Source organism: Tachyglossus aculeatus, chromosome 3 (assembly GCF_015852505.1).
Source record: "Tachyglossus aculeatus isolate mTacAcu1 chromosome 3, mTacAcu1.pri, whole genome shotgun sequence".
Taxonomy (NCBI): domain Eukaryota; kingdom Metazoa; phylum Chordata; class Mammalia; order Monotremata; family Tachyglossidae; genus Tachyglossus; species Tachyglossus aculeatus.
This window is the reverse complement of record NC_052068.1, coordinates 95389702-95409133: the sequence shown is the minus strand read 5'-3', so window position 1 is coordinate 95409133 and position 19432 is coordinate 95389702. Positions and strand designations below refer to the sequence as shown.

At 42.4% G+C, this 19432-nt stretch overlaps 1 long non-coding RNA gene across 2 annotated transcripts in view; it reads left to right on the top strand.

The window, feature by feature from the left end:
* Positions 1 to 19432, top strand: part of LOC119925883 — an 84223-nt gene that overhangs the window by 39954 nt on the left and 24837 nt on the right. Inside the window, exon 2 of one of the 2 annotated variants that reach the window (XR_005449839.1) lies at positions 7037 to 7118. The exons of the other annotated variant lie outside the window; for it this stretch is intronic. This is a non-coding gene — a long non-coding RNA (uncharacterized LOC119925883). The remainder of the gene's footprint in view (positions 1 to 7036; positions 7119 to 19432) is intronic. 2 annotated transcript variants of the gene reach the window in all.

The window sequence follows — 19432 nt, the reverse complement described above, 5'->3', positions numbered from 1 at the left end:
AAGTGAAGTGACGTGGCCAAGGTCACTCAGCAGACAAGTGGCAGAGCATCGATTAGAACCCAGGTCATCTGATTCCTAAGCCTATGGTTTTTCCATTAGGCCACACTGCTTCTTTAAGCCATGCTGCTTCTCTGATTCTGTCATCTATCTCCTTATCTAGCCCACCATTATTGGACAACATACTGCCTAAGTAAACTTCACTGGCAGCTTTAAGTTCTGGGATGTTGAGTGGTTATAAAATAATCCAGTCAAACACAGTCCCTGTCCCACGTGAGACTCACAATGTTAAGTAGGAAGGAGTAGGATTTAATCCCCATTTTGCTGATGAGGTATCAGAGTTAAGTGACTTGGCCAAGATCATATAGCAGGGAAGAGGCAGAGCTGGTATTAGAACCCAGCTGCTCTGATTCCCCAGCCAGGGCTCTCTCTACTAGGGCCATGTTATTTCTGGTGTATATATATGTATATATGTTTGTACATATTTATTACTCTATTTATTTATTTATTTTACTTGTACATATCTATTCTATCTATTTTATTTTGTTAGTATGTTTGGTTTTGTTCTCTGTCTCCCCCTTTTAGACTGTGAGCCCACTGTTGGGTAGGGACTGTCCCTATATGTTGCCAATTTGTACTTCCCAAGTGCTTAGTACAGTGCTCTGCACACAGTAAGCGCTCAATAAATACGATTGATGATGATGATGATGGTGTAGGAGAAGTAAAGGAACATGCACTTTCCCATTCCTCTCGCTCGCGGATGTCTCGCCAGGTTTTCTCAGTGTTTCCTGAATGATCATGGACAAGACACAGGCTTTATCTATGTCTCACTGTATCCTCCTATGACATGGAGACAATAATATCCACTTCCTAATTACCTTCCCAAAACGTAGTAGAAACCCTTAAAGCGATGGTCTAAGGGATAGGGCTCTTCCCAGACTATATTAAGAAATCTCTCAGTTTCCATGGGATGCTACAGTGCAGTGGAAACACATCCCATTTTGTAATTTAATGCATCCCATAGCGATGGTCTGAAAGGGGTAATGTCAAACGTCCATTTTTCCCTGTACCATCCTGGAAGGAAGTTATGTTGCAAATTCAAGGACTGTTCAGGGTTTCTCAAACTTGGAGCTGGGGTGCATCCTGGGGAGGTCACCGAGTTGGGCATTGCAAGGCCCAGAACAGCTGTTTGATGGAAGCAGCAGCCAAAAGTGAGCTCTGGTTATTTAAAATATGCAGGAAATTCAAAATTCAAGCTGCGAATGTCTTTGATTGAGTGTGTGAGGTTGGAGTGGGGCAGAGTGAAGGATCTCAGGTTGATAAAAACCCGCACAACCATTGCCATCATTTTCTGGCAAGCAGCATGGAGAAACAGCATTACCTAGTTGTTGGAGCATGCAGCTGAGAATCAGAAGAACCTGGGTTCTAATTCTGGCTCCACCTCTTATGTGCTATGTGACCTTGAGCAAGTCACTTAACTTCTCTGTGCCTCCATTTTGTCATCTGTAAAATGGAGATTAAGACTGTGAGCCTCCCTTGGGGGACATAGACTGTGTTCAACCTGATTACTTTGTATCTTCCCCAGTGCTTTGAACAGTGCCTTGACACATAGTAAGTGCCATTAAAAAAAGATAAATTGGAGGACTGCGGGGTTTATGATTTAGAATAGAATTTCTGTTGGACTCGATGACCTCGTCAGTCTTTTTTGACCCTGCTTCCTATAACTCTTGAAACTCGTGCATAATGGAACGATTTAAGAATGGCAAATTCTGCAGACTGGTCCACCATCTGCATAGGAACAAATAGGAAACTGATGGGGCTTCTCTTCATGGGAGACATTTCCCAAAGCACTTTAAAATAGAAGGTCTGCAAAATTCTCAATGAGTGCTTAAAACATGAAGATTGATTTACAGTTAGGTTTACAGGAAGGAAATATTTCACAATCTGTCTGAGCTTTCCATTAAAAATCCACCAAAATATTTTTCACATCTCCCAAGGCTCCTCAATTCCAACTATTTTAATAAATCATGGAACATTTGTAAGTGCTGAATGTTAAATAGTTATTCACAGTTAATTTTTAATCAACTAACAACACTTATGTGTTAATTGAATGCCATTAACAAACCATAACTTGATGTATTAGCTATTTTGTTATTTAGAGAAACTTTTACCCAAAGCTTTTATATACTGACTGTGCTCCTTATAAAGCGCACATCAATATCTATAGAACATTGAATGTAACAGATGCATTTGTTAAGCTTTGTTGTGGACTATTTCTTTAAAAAAAATGTGCTGAAGTGTTGTAAATGAATGAGAGGTTCAAATCTGGTCCCTAGAAAGGAATTACATAAACAGTGGTCCAAGTGAAAACAAATTGATATTCTCGAGTTTTAATTTTGACTCTACCATCGTGTCACTGTGGGACCCGAGTAAAGTATTTAGACTGATTTTTGTTTCAATTTACAATATAGATTAACTATCCTTTTTTTAATAATAAGAAATGAAGTTCATAAACATCCTGCATAAGGAGTCCAAGACTACACTCTCCTGCATCATCTCAAAGCATTGCTCAATCCACATCTCTCCTCTCGTCCATTGCTTTCCTCTACCTCTCTGCATCAAAGACTCTACGCAATCGGTTTCAAGACTCTTCACCAATTTACCCCACTGTACCCACCTCTTCTCTTCACCCGCCGTTCTCCAACTCCCTCTGAACAGCATTCCCCAAGAATATTGGTGGGGCCAAATTGAGGGATGCTCTGGGTGGGGACAAGAACAGCCACCACACCCGGTTCTAATCCTGACTCTGCCACGTGTCTTCTGAGTGACCTTGAGCAAGTCACTTCCCTTCTCTATGTCTCAGTTACCTCATCTGTAAAATGGGGATGAAGACTGTGAGTCCTACATGGGACAGAGACTGTGTCCAGCCCCATGATCTTGTATTTACAGAACAGTGCTTGACACATAGTAAGTGCTTAACAAATACCATTATTATCGTTAGCATTTAATGCAGCAGCAGTCCCATCTTCAGCTTATACGCTGCTCATTGCTCTGACCTTAAACCATCCAGATCTGAGTCCTATTGGGAAAGAGTAGAATGGAGCGGAAGACCAATCTCCCATTCTGTGATTCTCTGCTCAAAGTATATGTAAACATGCTTTGTGAATAAAAGAGAGAGAAATGGAGGAGCTTCTGCTGTCATTGGCAGCACTGGAAAGAACATTGGAAAAGAGAATTGGGCTCAGTTTTCATGGCAATGGAGCAAAAATGTAGTTAATTCTAGATAGGTACTTATTTATGTTATTTATCTGGCCCTGTATTCTTGAAATACCCGTATTTTTAGGTTTAAAAGGAAAAAAAAATGAAGAGCTTAATGGAGGAGCTGGAAGAAGCACAGCTGAAACCTTCACTAGAAAATGATCTGGATAATTTGTTCCTCCCAAATCCTCCAAGGCTTCAGTTACATGGATATTTCAGGCCTAAGTTTTGGAGAAGCAGCATGGCATAGTGGATAGAGCCCGGGAGTCAGAATGTCATGGATTCTAATACCGGCTCCGCCACTTGTCTGCTGTGTGACCTTGGGCAAGTGACTTCACTTCTCTAAACCTCATTTACCTCATCTGTAAATTGGGAATTGAGACTGTGAGCCTCATGTGGGCCAGGGATTGTGTCCAACGTGATTTGCTTGTATCCATCCCAGCACTTAGTACAGTGCCCGACATTTATATTAATAAATACCATTAACCAATACCATTTTGGTGGGGAAAGACAGAGAAGATTTGGCAGACCTGAATTGTCCATATAGTTCACAAGTTTAGATTCAATCCCAACCATAAAGAAAGACCAGATTGTCCTAAGTGAGCACTGAAACATGCAGGAGTATTCTGGTGTAGAGTTCCTTGGTATTTTCTTCTTGGTGTCTGGTCTCTGTGGCTGTTTAATCAGATAAGAAAAAGGGATCCACCTTATCTACTGACAATACACAATATCCCCTTTTCTCAAAAAGACACAACTTTTAGTAGTGTTATCATTTCAAAGTTTTAATTGAAGTTCTCTCCTCCAGACGCTAATATTAAAGGTTCCCTTAGCATCCGCCGTGAGTCCATTTATTATCCATTAGACTGAATATGTCTTCAGAGTCCCTACCATAGTGATCTCAGCGAGACACAGGAAACCATTCAAAAGGCCATTTGTCACATCTCATCTCTCTTCCTTTATGAAAGGGATGGGACTGCTTCTCCTAGCCTTTGGGAATGAGTGGTCTTTACTTCCAGTTATTTTTTTTCTTTTTTTTAAATGCTGGGCTAGTTCTTTCAGTGTGATGGAGTTGACTATTTGGGGGGTGAAGTAGCTAAATCCCAGCAATTCTCTGGACATTGCGGGTGAATCATCTCTTTCCTGATGGGCGAGCACTCCATTCCCCTGCCTGGCTCTGGGGACCACAGTGTTCCTGCCTCTGGATTGTCCATGAAAACATTGCCAGAAGAAAGTGATGTGCTGCAAAATTCACACACAGAAATGACATTCTGGGAATTTTAGGCCTGGATGAAATAATTGTGATGGAGAAATTAAAAAAAAGATCAGTCATTTGGGCATACTTTCTAGGAGGGAGAGAAGGAGGGGAAACAAACCCAATTGCTTCCCTGGTGGAAGAGTTTTTAGTCTAAGCAATTCCAGAGCCAGGTCCCATGTCTGCCGTATGAACTTGGGCAAGTCATTAACTTCTCTGTGCCTCAGTTGCCTCACCTCGTAAAATGAGGATTAAGAGCATGAGTCCCATGTGAGACAGGGACTGTGTCCAACCTGATTAACTTGTATTAACCCCAGTGTTTAGAATAGTGCTTGGCACATAGTAAGCACTCACCAAGTACCATAATAATTACTCTCATTATTATTCCCAAAGCAGTATCTCAAAGTGAACAGAAAGTGCTGCCTTGTCAATGCTGTTGGCAAAGGGTGAGTTTCTCCTGAGTGCACAGAAACAGGCCTCCACTTCCCCAAACCACCCCTCCTTTGGGAACTGAAGCTATAAAAGCATTGATTGCTTTATTTGTTGGAAAAGAGCAACATCTTGAACCCCAGAACTGTAGAACTGGAAGAGGTCATCTGGCCAGCCTCCCGCCTCTGGCAGGTCCGTACTTAAGCCACTGAAGACAGGATGCAGTTCGGTGTTATTTCAGGGCTCTTCAAGAATGGGAGATTTCATTCCTTTCTACTGCCTCCGATTTCAATAATTAACACCTCTCTATAGGATTTTAATTAGGGTGCTCTATGCTGGCTCTAGTAACTGTTCTAGTTCGGCCCTCTGGCTGAGCTCCCTGCCTTCTGTCTCCTCTCACTCCGGTCCACTCTGCTGCCCGGATCATTTTTCTACAAAAAAACATTCAGGCCTTGTTTCCCCAAGAACCTCCTGTGGTTGTCCAATCCCCTCTGCATCAAACAGAAACTCCTTGCCATTGACTTTAAAGCACTCAATCACTTTTTCCTTTCCTACTTCACTTCTCTACTTTCCTACTACGACCCAGATCACAAGCTTCGCTCCTGTAATGCTAACCTTCTCCCTGTACCTCGATCTCATCTATCTCACCACTGTCCTCTCACTCATGTCCACAGGGAGTGATCTGTGATGAAAGCCCAGGACTCATATTCCTTCAGGCCACAGCTGAACCCCTGAAATAGATCAAAAAAGGGGTGAGGGGCTGATTCGAGGCACTGCGGGAAAGACTCCCCCTGTAATAAGATGGATGTCACTCAGTAGATTGCTCGCTCCCGACAGCCTTGAAAGTTTCATGATATTTGTTAAGCGCATACTATGTGTCAAGAACTGTTCTAAGGAGCTATCTGACCAGAACATTTTTCCTCGGTTCACATCAGTAGCACCATAACTAAGCTCAACCTGCCAGTCTCTCAGGACCCAGCGGGCGGCAGGAAAAATGTCTCTTCCCAATTTTAGATTTTCTAACATTGCTTGCCTGACAAAAATTATTTCATCCGTGCTTCATTTCAGTGAGATGGAGCCTAGGTCGATAATGAGACCTAGGGCCATGTCCCTTTTCCTTTGGCAGCAATATTAACAGATACAAACCACTGTGGTTTGGATTTAAAAACAACCCTGTGTTTTCAGCCACCTTTCAAGCTTGAAAGGAAATTTGTAAATTGTCAAGCTGACTTAATTTTTCCTCTGGACTTGCACCTATTTGCTGTAATAAGAATTTTTTTTTCCCCCTTGGGTTTCACTCATCTACAGCATGTAGAGGGAGAGCAGGATTAGGATTGTATTTGTCTTCTTTCTGAAGCCGATTTCCTTTCAGCAACTCTGCTATCAATTCTGTCTGCCAAAACAGCATTTTAATGCTTTACCTGCAGGTCAAGTGTTTTATATTAAGTTAACTTTCGCCTCTACCTTGTTTTCCTGTGCTATTTACTTTTGATTTTTCCACCCGCTCTGAGCTTATTATTTTTTATACAAATGTGGATTATGTTATTTAGTTTGTCTCCCTCGCCCTGCGATAAATTGGTGCAAGGAGAAAAAATGGCTTGGGATCCGGGGGCCTCCTCTTCCAGTAAAAGACAATTTTAATGAGTTTAGACTCTAGTTGGGGAGTTGCTCTTAACCCCTTGGCACTTCAAGATGTGATTTCTTGACACTCAGTGTATTGCAAATGCATTTTTATCAGAGCTCCAGACCACGGGCACAGAGGGGATTTATATGGTACTTAACGAAGCCATTTATTTGCAACACAAAATAATGCTTTGTTTATCCTGTCCTCTTTGTCCTGTGCATAGTATTAGTCTTAAGGCATCTCTTTCCTCGCTGCAAACTGTCAATAACCCGAGGCTACTTTTTCCTCCAGCCTTTGGGATCAGGAGCAGAGAGGAGGCCTAGCCGGGTGGAGGTGAGGGTGAGAGCTGCTTCTTTCAGGGTCGTTCAGAGGTCTCTGTGACCTTAACTTCAAAGTGCTTTGCCTGTTCTCCAAGTTCATAAACCGTATTTCTCTCTACAGTGATCCTGATCCTCTCTGACTTTCCTTCCTGCCAGATAATTATCAGCAGCAAACCGACGGACTTGTCATTGGGCACTCAATGATGCTCCATTCCTCAAAACTCATTTCTTTTGGAAGGTGAGAGTCATTATCGTAAAGGGGGAGATTGTGAATTGTGTTCCTTCTGCTCCAGGATGGCTCTGAGCAGAGGAATTTGTGTTTTTCTGCCAGCGAGAAGAATAACATTTATTTAATGGATGCTAAGAAAAAGGTATTCACATTTCATGCTTCAGGGCTTAAGCTGATCAGAGATCAGGAGGGAATTTTTTTTCCCCGACACAATATTGCACAATTGGGTAAGTGCATTGTGCTAACTACCTACTAAAAATCCTCATCTGGGTTCTGGGTCTTCGGTAACCTTCTCTGTGGTGTCCCCAGTTCTACCCCTCTGCTGATGCAGAAGTACAGCTTTTTTAACTGTTTCCCACAACTTTCTGCCAGTGTCCACTCAGGTTCCCCTTCAGGTCCTGTTAGCCCTTTCTCCTAGCTCTCTGCTACTCTACGAGGGAGGCTGCCTTCTGCTTCTCAAGGTCTAGGTACATGCCATTCAAATAAAAGGACCTTAGGCATTGATTCACATTTTAAGAGAAGTTCCTCATTTTGTCAATTCTAGTCAAGGACCCGACGGGCCTTTATGACTACTGTGATTAATAACTCAGCATGAATTTGCCTCTTTTTTCCTCATGTCCTAGACACAGAAAGCTGGGGAGGCCATTTCCTCCCCCCATCTGTAGGCCCAGTTCTCCCCAAATCATTCCGTATTTAGGTAGAAATCTCTCCTTAGGGCTGAGACAAATCACTCATTTTTGTCTGGAAGTTAAATCCTGAAAGATGTTTTTGCAGCATTTTTTTTCTATTTCTTTCACTTTCAATCAATCCATGGTATTTATTGAATGCTCACTGTAAGTAGAGCATTGTACTGAGTGCTTGGGAGAGCACAATGGAGTAAGTCCCTAAGAACTAGGTGAATTCATCATGTAGTGTGGTTAAGCCCACCAGGGGCATGGGAGGGTTAAGAGAAGGGAGATGTTAAAATCAGAAAGGGACCTTGGTTGAGAAGCTTTTGTCTTCATTCCACCTTTCATTTTCTTTCAATCCTGCTGAACCACTTGTTCTGCCATTACTAAAACCAAAATGGCTGATGAGTAGTTTGGAGAACCCATGGTGTTATTAAAAAGAACATGTTGAAATAGCCCATTTTTTTGTGATGTTTTTTAAACTGTTATCATGTGCTAGGCACTGCCCTAAACACCGCAGTACAGACGAGATAATCAGGTTGGACACAGTCCCTATCCTACATAGGACTGACTCACAGTCTCAATCCCCTTTTTTACAGATGAGGTAACTGAGGCACAGAGAAGTGAAGTGACCTGCCCAAGGTCACGCAGAAGACAAGTGGAGGAGGCAGGCCCTTGTTCTGTCCATTAGGCCATCCTGCTTCTCCACTTGAACCACCATGATTCCTTGAGAGAGAGGATAATAGAGAGAGAGAAAAAGACAGAATGAGAAATAGGAAGTCAGTAACTCCCTCCTAGTTCAGCTGGTGGAGATGTGTTATTGGTTGGGGTTGGGGAATAGCATTTGGTTTCTCTGATCCGCTGGCCCCAGGATCGGATTTCCCATTTAGGAGCCTTCCAGAATCGGAACTGCCGCTTCCCAGACCTGGTTTCAGATGACAGGTTTGCTACGAATGCCCAGGCTGAGCAATTCGGTTTCAACACAAATCTGGGCCAGTCAGCGGACCACCCTACGGTGAAGGATGGGTCAATAGAGCCAATCGCTCAAAATCAAAAGCTGAAGTCTTCTTGAGTCAGCACAGGTGGGGTTTCCTTGAGGGGATGAGCAGAGAACACCAGGCCTTCAGCAACCAGAAGTCTTTAATCTAAGCAAACCCCAGGCAGACTTGGCATATAACTTTCCTTACATTAATTTGCACTCTAAAGGTAAACAGGAAAAAAATATGGTAATACTCATGGGAGTCTGGCTACAATTCAAACTAAACTCATCTGCTACTAGAAGAAAGGTGATGCTGAAACTTGGCTCCGAACATTCATTCCATTCTCTTTTTACTCATCATCATCAATCATATTATTGAGCGCTTACTATGTGCAGAGCACTGTACTAAGCGCTTGGGAAGTACAAATTGGGAAGTACTCCCATTGGACCTTTGGGATGAGCGCCAGCCTGTCAGTCAGAGGACCTGAGCTCGAGTCTGAGCACTGCCTCTGGCCTGCTGTGTGACCGTAGGCGAGTCGGTTCACCTCTCTGTGCCTCAGTTTCCTCCCAGGCAGAATGGGGATAATAGAACCTGACTTTTTTTTAACCTAACTTATAGGGTGGTCCTAAAAATTAGATAAATAATATGAGACTGCTTTTAGAATAAAAGTGCTATACATAAACCAAGGTACTGTTATTGGCACTTTCCAAGGGAGTTGTTAGGCAGGAAAAGAGGCAGAGTAATGCCTCACTGGAGAACTTCCAGGAAGGGGACAACTACTGAACACTGGGTGGTTTGCTGGTATGGCTTTTGTTTTTTGACTTTACTCTCTTACCTTTCCCCCAAAAGAGTCTTGTTTTATTTCCTCCCCTTCCCATCTAATCTTGGAACCCCAGTTTCCGTACCTGTAAAATACGGATTGAGTACCCTGTACCTGTCCCCCTTACACTGTGAACCCCATGAGAGACAGGGACTGTGTCTGACTTGATTACACTGTATTAATTCCAGCACTTAGCACAGTAGACCCTCATCAATTTTTTTTTTATTATCATTATTATTACACCTACCGCAAACCCTTTTCTCTGTGAAGAATGGTTCCCAATTGAAGATGATCAGAGGTCATGTGTGATTTAATAATAATGATGATAATAATGATTACGATGATGATAATGTTAAAAAAGTTATAATAGTACTTGTTAAGCAGTTACTACGTGTCAAGCACTGTTCTAAGTTCTAGGGTGGATATCAGATAATCAGGTTCACATGAGGCTTACAGTCTAAGTAGGAGGGAACCTGTTGTTGGGTAGGGACTGTCTCTATATGTTGCCAACTTGTACTTCCCAAGTGCTTAGTACAGTGCTCTGCACACAGTAAGTGCTCAATAAATACAATTGAATTAATCAATGAATATTGAATCCCCATTTTTCAGATGAGGAAACTGAGGTAAAGAGAAGTTAAGTAATTTTCTGAAGGTCACCCAACAGGAAGGAGGCCACACTGTATCTTCCATAAAGGTTGGGACTTGAGAGTCTGCAATGGTGGCTTTGTAAACCCTGCGGGGCTGCACCCTGCTTACTACCTTGTCAGCCTAACACCGTGGCCCCTCCTAATTTTTGCCCATACTATTGCCACCCACTTGTCTGTTTTGTGACCTTGGGCAAGTCACACAGCAGAGCAGTGGCAGAGCTGGGATGAGAACCCAGTTCCTCTGACTCCCTGGACCGTGATTTAACCCAGAGACCCCTGGGTGGTGGAAGAAACAGCCACCAAGGGGTTATATTGTACTCTCCCGAGCACTTAGTACACAGTATAAGTGCTCAATAAATACGATTGATTGTCTGACTGCTGCTTATTCCATCCGCCAACTCTACCTCTTCTCACTCCCTTAGTGAGCCCCTTCCCCAATTAAACTTAATCTCTTCTCCTACTTCTTCCCTACTTGAAGGCTGAGGGGAAAGTTAATTTGAGCCAAGTCACTCAGGTTTACAGGCCTTGGCATAGATATGCAGGGAAGGGGCAGGGATGCGCATTCTGCAGCAAATAATAATAATGATAACGATGGCATTTGTTAAGCGCTTACTATGTGCAAAGCACTGTTCTAAGCGCTGGGGTAGATACAAGGTCATCAGGTTGTCCCACATGGGGCTCACAGTCTTAATCCCCATTTTGCAGATGAGATAACTGGGGTCCAGAGAAGTGAAGTGATTTGTCCAAGGTCACACAGCAGACAAGTGGTGGAGACAGGATTAGAACCCATGACTCCCAAGCCCAAGCTCTTGCCACCAAGCCATGCTCTGGTGTTCCACTCTCTGTTATCACATCTATGCCGGGGATTGCTGGCATCTGATAGAGACTCTTAGTTTGCACTCTTCGATCACGATGAAATGGCACAAAGGACCTCTCCTCTCCCGTCTAGTTTGCAGGCACCTAGGCATATAACAAACCTTCCAAGTTTCTCTGGGCCTGGAAGCTTCTGGAGATGAAAGGGTGCAGCATTCTGAAGGGGGATATGACTCCAGGGAAGAGACAGAGAACCTATCACAATGAATATCTATGCAATTCTCCTACACGACTCACCCCGGGGAAACAATAAAATGATACTTTTTGCCCCCCTCCAAACTGGGGACAGTCACTTCCATATTCCACTTATTAAATCAATGCTTTATCATAGAACACTACATTGTTTTTTCACTATGTGGCAGTGAAATGCTATAATCAGTTTTCTAAAAGACTCTCCCGCATAAAGTAGCTAGAGGCAAGATTAGCTGACAGCATGGTTTAGACATTTATAGATGTGGAGCTAGCCGTGAGGGGGAGAAAAAGCAATTTAAAGAGACCCTGTCAACTTGGAAGGGTCCAGATTCCATCTTTATTTTAATAATTAGTATCTTGGAAAACTTAATGATTCGAAATGTTTTCATTAATATCGTTTAGAAAGAAATGAATGGGCTGGGTTTTTTTTTGTTTCGGAGGATCACTCTGCCCATGCTTTGTTTCATAGAGGCTGAGAAGACAGAGGGCCAATTTAATAACGGCCTTCCAGCCTACGGTGGGATCTTCTACTGAAAATGACACTAGACTAGTCCCTCTCTCCACCAAGGGCAGAGAAAGGAGAGGTGGGATCAAATGACACCGAGAGAGGGCTATATGTAGTCCCTACAAAGGGCTTTGAAGGGAATTTGTGTTATCTCCACCCCAGGAGATGCCACACTAGAAATTAAATGTGCCTTTACTCAGGGGCAGAAAGATGGATGAAAAGACCTCTCAAGACCCTACTAATCACTCTCCTTCAGCAGTGCTGACATTTTATCACTGAGGAGATGAGGTCTTGGGAGCAGTTTGAGGGGGGCATGAGAATGAAAAGGGTGGGAAAGAGAAGAAAAGAAAGAAAAAGAGAGGGAATTCAATCAATCAACCACATTTATCCAGTGTTTACTGGGTTCAGAGCATTGTACTAAGCACTAGGGGAAGTACAATATAACAGTCAGTAGACAGAGAGAGGGAAGGAGGGGAAGAAGGAGAAGAGGGAGATGGAGAAGGTAAGAGTGGAAAGGTGGAGGGGGAGAAGAAGACAGGGAGAGTGGGGAAGAGGGAGAAAGATAAAGTTCTCCTCCTCTTTGCCATGAAGTCACCATTGCTGCTTTTGTAGCCATCACTATCGTTATTGACAATGGCATTTATTGAGTACTTACTGTGTGCAGAATACTGTACTCTTCCTTGGGCCTAACAGTCTAAGAGGGAGGGAGAATGGGCATTTAATGCTCATTTTCCAGATGATTTTACAGATGATGACAGGCGCAGAGCAGTTAAGTGACTTTCCCAAAGTCACAGACCAGGTAAGAGGCCACACTGCATCTCCCATAAAGGTAGGAACTTCAGAGTCTGCCATGGAGGCTTTCTAAACCTTGTGAGGTTGCAGTATCCACTCTCCTTACTACCTTGTCAACCCAATACCGTGGTCCCTCCTACTCTTGTCCCATACTGTTGCCACCGACTTAACTGCTGTGTGACCTTGAGAAAGTCATTTAAACTTCTCTGTGCCCCAATTACCACATCTGCAAAATGGGGATTAAGACTGTGAGCTCCAGGGATTGTGCCCAACCTTATTAGCTTGTGTTTCCTCAGCACTTGGTGCAGTATCTGGCACATAGTAGGAACTTCACAAATACCATAAAAACAAAGAAACAACAACAAAAACAATTTTTAAAAAACCCCTGTCATTTGGTGAGACAATCTATTGTTGGTTTAACGTACCTCGGACAGAGACCACACCGCTGAGTTGGGTGCAGATAAATTTTTAATTAATTATTTGGATAATAACAAATGGAAACACGGCAATACGGTTGTCCTTAACACTGTCACTTAGGACAGTTTGAGGACTGCTAGTGAAAATGTCAAGGACTGGTCATCATCAACTATGGGGGTTTGGAATTACTGTAGTATAGACTTCACATTGTTACTTCAATCAATCAATCGTATTTATTGAGCGCTTACTGTGTGCAGAGCACTGTTCTAAGCGCTTGGGAAGTACAAGCTGGCAACATATAGAGATGGTCCCTACCCAACAGTGGGCTCACAGTCTAGAAGGGGGAGACGGACAACAAAACAAAGCATATTAACAAAATAAAATAAATAGAATAGATATGTACAAGTAAAATAAATAAATAGAGTAATAAATACGTACAAACATATATACATATATACAGGTGCTGTGGGGAAGGGAAGGAGGTATATCCCCCCAGTGGGGCAAAAGGAGTTTGTTAAGAAGTGCACTGGGGTCGGAAGTTTAAAAAAATTCTCATCAGAGTCACTGCATATCATAAGTTAATCAATCAACAGTCAATGATATTTATTGAGCACTTACTATGTGCAGAGCACATAAGTGCTTGGGACAGTGCAACAGAGTTAGCAGACACTTTCCCTACCCACAGTGAGCTTACAGTTAGACAAAGGAGATGGAAATTAATATGAAGCTAAACCACTTTTCAAAAAACTAGCATTTGAGGATACTTATTATCAGATCTCCATCCACAGAGAAGCTGTGTGGGTTAGTAGAAAGAGCTTTGGAGTCAGAGGACATGGATTCTAATCCCAGCTCCGCCACTTGTCTGCTGTGTGACCTTGGGCAAGACACTTAACTTCTCTGTGCCTCAGTTACCTCATCTGTAAAATGGGAATTAAAAGTGTGAGCCAACTTGATTACCCTGTATCCACCCCAGCGCTTAGGACAGTGTTTGGTACGTAGTAAGCGCTTAACAAATACCATCATTATTATCACTATTATTATCTGTGACAGAAAACCTTTTTGAAGTCCTACTTTCTTTAGAAAGTCTTCCCCAGTTAATTTTTCTTCTCCCAGGTCGTATCCTCCTATCACATTAATTTGTTTGCACCATAAATGCACTCACATTAACTTGTAGTATTTGTGTCCCTATTGACCTACATGCTTTGCTATCAATCAATCAACAATATTTACTGAATTACTGTGCACAAAGCAATGTATTAAGTGCTTGGGAAAGTACTTTGCAAGCTCTTCCTCGATCATCCATCCATTTTCCTTTCCTCTTTTCCCTCCTAGCTCTAAATTACTTAGACTTTGTTTCCCTCACTAAGTATTAAGTTTTCTTTGGGAAAGGATAGTGTCTCTTTTATGGTATTTGTTAAACATAGCAATGTAATTCATTTATTTACTGAGATTAATGGGCGTCTTTCCCTCTAGACTGTAAACTCGTTGTGGGCAGGGAATGTGTCTGTTTATTGTTATATTGCGCTTTCCCAAGTGCTTAGTACAGTGTTTTGCACACAGTAAGTGCTCAATAGATACGATTGAATGAATGAATGAATGAATGAATGAATGAATGAATTCTCACTATGTGTCAAGAACTGATCTAAATGCTGGGGTAGAGTTAAATTAATCAGGTTGGACACAGTCCCTGCCACTTATGTGGTTCACAATTTAAGTAGTAAGGAGAAGCAGTGTAGCTTAATGGAAAGAGCATGGGCTTTGGAGTCAGAGGTCATGGGTTCAAATCCAGGCTCCACCACACGTCTGCTGTGTGACCTTGGGCAAATCACTTAACTTCTCTGAGCTTCAGTTACCTCATCTGTAAAAAGGGGATTAAGACTGTGAGCCCCACGTGGGACAACTTGATCACCTTGTAACCCCCCCCAGTGCTTACAACAGTGCTTTGCACATAGTAAGCGCTTAACAAATGCCATTGTTATTATTATTATTAACAGTAATGAATTCTCATCTTGTAGGTTTTTTGCTTTTTCTAATGATACTTGTTAAGTGCTTCCTACATGCCAGGCACTATTCTAACCACTGGGATATATACAAGATAATCAGGTTGGATCCAGCCCATGAAGCTCACACTCTTAAATCCCTATTTCATAGATGAGGTAACTGAGGCATAGAGAAATTGTGATATGCCAAAGGTCACCCAGCAGACAAGTAGCAGAGCAGGGATTAGAACCGAGGTCGTCTGGTTCCCAGGCCCATGCTTTATAAACTAGGCAACACTGCTTCCCAATAGGGTCTTATAACTCTATTATGTTCTCCCAAGTGCTTCATTCATTCATTCATTTATTCAATCGTATTTATTGAGCGCTTACTGTGTGCTGAGCACTGTACTAAGCGCTTGGGAAGTACAAGTTGGCAACATATAGAGACGGCCCCGACCCAACAGCGGGCTCACAGTCTAGAAGTGCAGTATCTGCACCCAAGCGCTCAGTAAAAACTACTGGTTGATCGATTGATGGGGGCAGAAGCTTAATCAATTAATCAATCATTAGGCAGTGTTGCCTAGTGGGTACAGCTTGGGCCTGGAAGTCAGAAGGTCCTGGGTTCTACTCCCACTCTGCCACTTGTCTGCTGGGTGACCTCGGACAAATCACTTAACTTCTCTGTTCCTCAGTTACCTCATCCGTAATATGGGGATTGAAACTGTGAACATCATGGGGGATATGGACAGTGTCCAACCTGATTAGACCTTAGAATGGGGCTTGGTATATAGTAATCACATGTACAGTAATAAGTTCATAGTACAGTGCTTTGCACACAGTAAGCTCTCAATAAATATGATTGGATGAATGAATCACTTAGTAAGTGTTATAATTAGTATTATTGAAAAGCACCTACTATGTGCAGAGCACTGCACTAAGTGCTTGAGAGAGTGCACTACAAAATAATAATCAGGCACATTCCCTGCCCCTAATGACCTTACAGTTTGGTGGGGCCCACACCCTAACTCTGGCACCCTATTCCAGATCCAAACCAAAATGTAGTTCTTGAAACTTGGGCCTTCCATGCTTTCAACCCTCAATTTCTGACATGTTGGGTATTGCTGGATGAGAAATCCAGTAATCAGATCAGATTTTACGGAATACACTTTGTCTCTTGAGGCACCCATTTTACAGAAGGAAAGTTTCCAGGGCAGACAGGCCAGGCACATTAACAGCTCCATCCCAGGGAGCTTCCCCCCATCTCCCAGTCCCATTCTGCTCTTTACTGTTACTCACTTTTACAGTCTGTCAGGTGCTGAAGTAGCCTTAAGTTGATGTAAAAGCCATGGGCCCCCAATCCATTAGCAACACGTAAAAGCTGCATGTGGTTTTCTGACTGCTGCTTTAATCGATTTTTCTCGAGGAAATCACATGGTGTTCCATTATTTCCCATTTAGAAAGCAATAGAGGGGGGCTGGGGAGAGAATTCCCATCATTTGGAACTTGTACATTGAGGATTAAACCCCATGCAAGCTGAAGTTATCATGATGCCTTGTTTCTTCAATGGTCTTTGCTTTGAGAGGGTAGCTTCAGAATCTGGCTGATTTCTACCTTGAGTTGAGAAAATTAGCCAAACTTTCAAAGGCCTGTCCCTTAAAACCCTTCCCTCAAATAGGTAGAAAGGGTTTTTCAGACAAAATGTGTAACTTTTTGGTGTCCTTTGATTGGAATTGATTGGATCACACCTCTGATTGAATCCTCCCTTAGACTGAAAGCTTCTTGTGCTTAGGGAACTTGCATATCAACTCTGTTGTATTGTATTCTCCCAAGCACTCTGCATATAGCAATCACTCGACAAATTCCAATGATAATGATGAGGATGATGATGACGATGGTGATAACAATAATAGAAGGGCCTCTGTCCACATGAACCCTAATGTGCAAACCTATGAAGGACCCCATGGTTTCCTGAAGTTGTGTTAGACTGTAGCTAGGATTATGGAAGAACATTTCATAATCAGTCAGTAGTGGTATTTTCTAAGGGCTTACTATGTGTCAAAGCCTGTACTAAATGCAGGGGGTAGATTTTGTACAATCAGACATACAATCCTTGCCCCAAATAAGGCTCACCAAAGGCTATAAAATTCCCAACTTCCCTTGCTAGTCTATTTTAGTAGTTTAACTTTCTAACTTCATACCAATTTTCCAACCCTTTCATATTTGAATGATGAATGAGAAATGGCATTTACATATCTACAAATTATCATTTATTTTAATCACTTTTTCCCCCTCTAGCCTGTGAGCTCACTGGGGGCAGTGAACATGTCTAGCAACTCCATTGTATTGTACTCTCCCAAGGAGTACAGAAGTGCAGTGCTCTGCATACAGCAAGTGCTTAATTGACTGATTTGAATAAACGCCACTTGGCCATATCCCCATGCTGTTATTCCAAAAGGTTTCCCCAAGATGCCTTGCTCATATGCCAAGTTCAAGCAATGACGTTGATACACATCATTGTTATACACTGTTATGCATCATTGATATTTATTGAGCACTTACTGTGTGCTGAGCACTGTACTAAGTGCTAGGGATTGCATTGTTGTCCAACTCAGTTAAGGAAAATTTGCATTATAACATTCACATGTTCTAACACTGCACATATGCACATAACTGTTTTTTCTGTATCCAAACAAGCTAACACTGTCAGAGGAATGCTTCCTAATTCCTTAACAGCCTTCTAGCCAAAATATGAAATGAAAATATGCGTTATGGCAGAACTCAGTGAATGCTATTATGGGGATCACCCTTGAGGTTTTGTGGGTTTTTTTAAGTATCTAGGGGAATCCATTATAGGAAGAAAATGTGTCTACCAACTCTGCTACATTGTACTCTCCCAAGCTCTTAGTACAGTGACCTGCACACAGTAAGTGCTCAATAAATGCAACTGATTTTAGACTGTGAGCCCACTGTTGGGTAGGGACTGTCTCTATATGTTACCAACTTGTACTTCCCAAGTGCTTAGTACAGTGCTCTGCACACAGTAAGCGCTCAATAAATACAATTGATTGATTGATTGATTGAACTGATTGAATGTTTGATTGACCTTAAATCCCTCCCCACCCCAGTGAGACTCGGACCAGATTCCAAAAGTTTCCAGATCCCTTAGGTAAGGGACAACCTCACTGCATAGCACTTTGCACATTTCTGGACCATTGCTGACAATAATTGTACTTTGACCTCTCTGTGCCTGAGTGTCTGGAAAGTGGCAGAAATATTACTTTCCATCTGTTACCTCCAGGAGCTGTTGGGAAGATTAGCAAGATAGTGAGTGATGTGTGTTAATAAGGTGATGTGTGAGCAGTCAGACAGCTTATGGGAAAAGGAAAGGAAATAAAACACAAGAAAAAAAATTCAACTGTGACAGCTAAGCAATCTACATATTTGTATCTCATACCCCAATACTGCTTGAGAGCAGAATTAAGGTATTCTCTATGTCCTGTAGTATTGAGTATTCACACCCACACACACCTACCTACCTACAGGCACACTTCATATCTTTAGTTTGTATTATAATGCGGTCTTGCTTCGTGTGGAGCTGCTCTGTTTGAGAACTCAAAAGCTTAAGGATGGCTCTCTGACTAGTAACATTGAACTCTATGTAAGAAAGCTGGGCCATCCTGAACAGAGATCTAGCAAGAAAATGCCTGCTGAAATTTGGATAGAATCTCTATCAAAACATTTCAAAAAAGTGCAACCAATATGTGGCATGCAATAAGAACTGAAAGCCTCTCCATACACACTCTACTATATCCAAATAGTAGCTATCTTTTAGGTTAATCCCTAACACATTGTCTCTCTTCTTCCACCCCAGGCACTCAGGGTGACTGGAGAGTTAAATGACCTACTTCTATCCCTACCTTGATGTTTCCTGAAAGGAGAGTTGTTCTTGCCTCAGGGGAAGACACCTTCCCTGTTAGGAATACCCTGCTTCTCTCCCTACTACACTCCAGTGTCCTTTCAGGTTCCTTGACAGGGCAGAATTATTATTATTGTTGTAATTGCTTAGCACTTACTGTATGCCAAGCATTCTTCTAAGCACTGGAGTAGATACAAATTAATCAGATTGGACACAGTCCCTGTCCCACGTGGAGCTCACACACTTAATTCCCATTTTACAAATGAGGTAACTGAGGCCCAGAGAAGCTAAGTGACTTGCCCAAGGTCACACAGCAGACTTGTGGTGGAGCCGGGTTTAACCCAGGTCCTTCTGACTCCCAGGGTATTGCTCTATCTACTAAAAAAAAGTGTAGAAATTGATCTTTTCAGAATGGTTTAAGGTGCAATCCTCCTTAGAAACCAGAGGATGGAATAAATGACATCTTGAAGCCCATCTGCTTCTCCAGTCCACGAGAACTAAGGAAATACGTTCAAGAGCATGCTACAAGTGCTA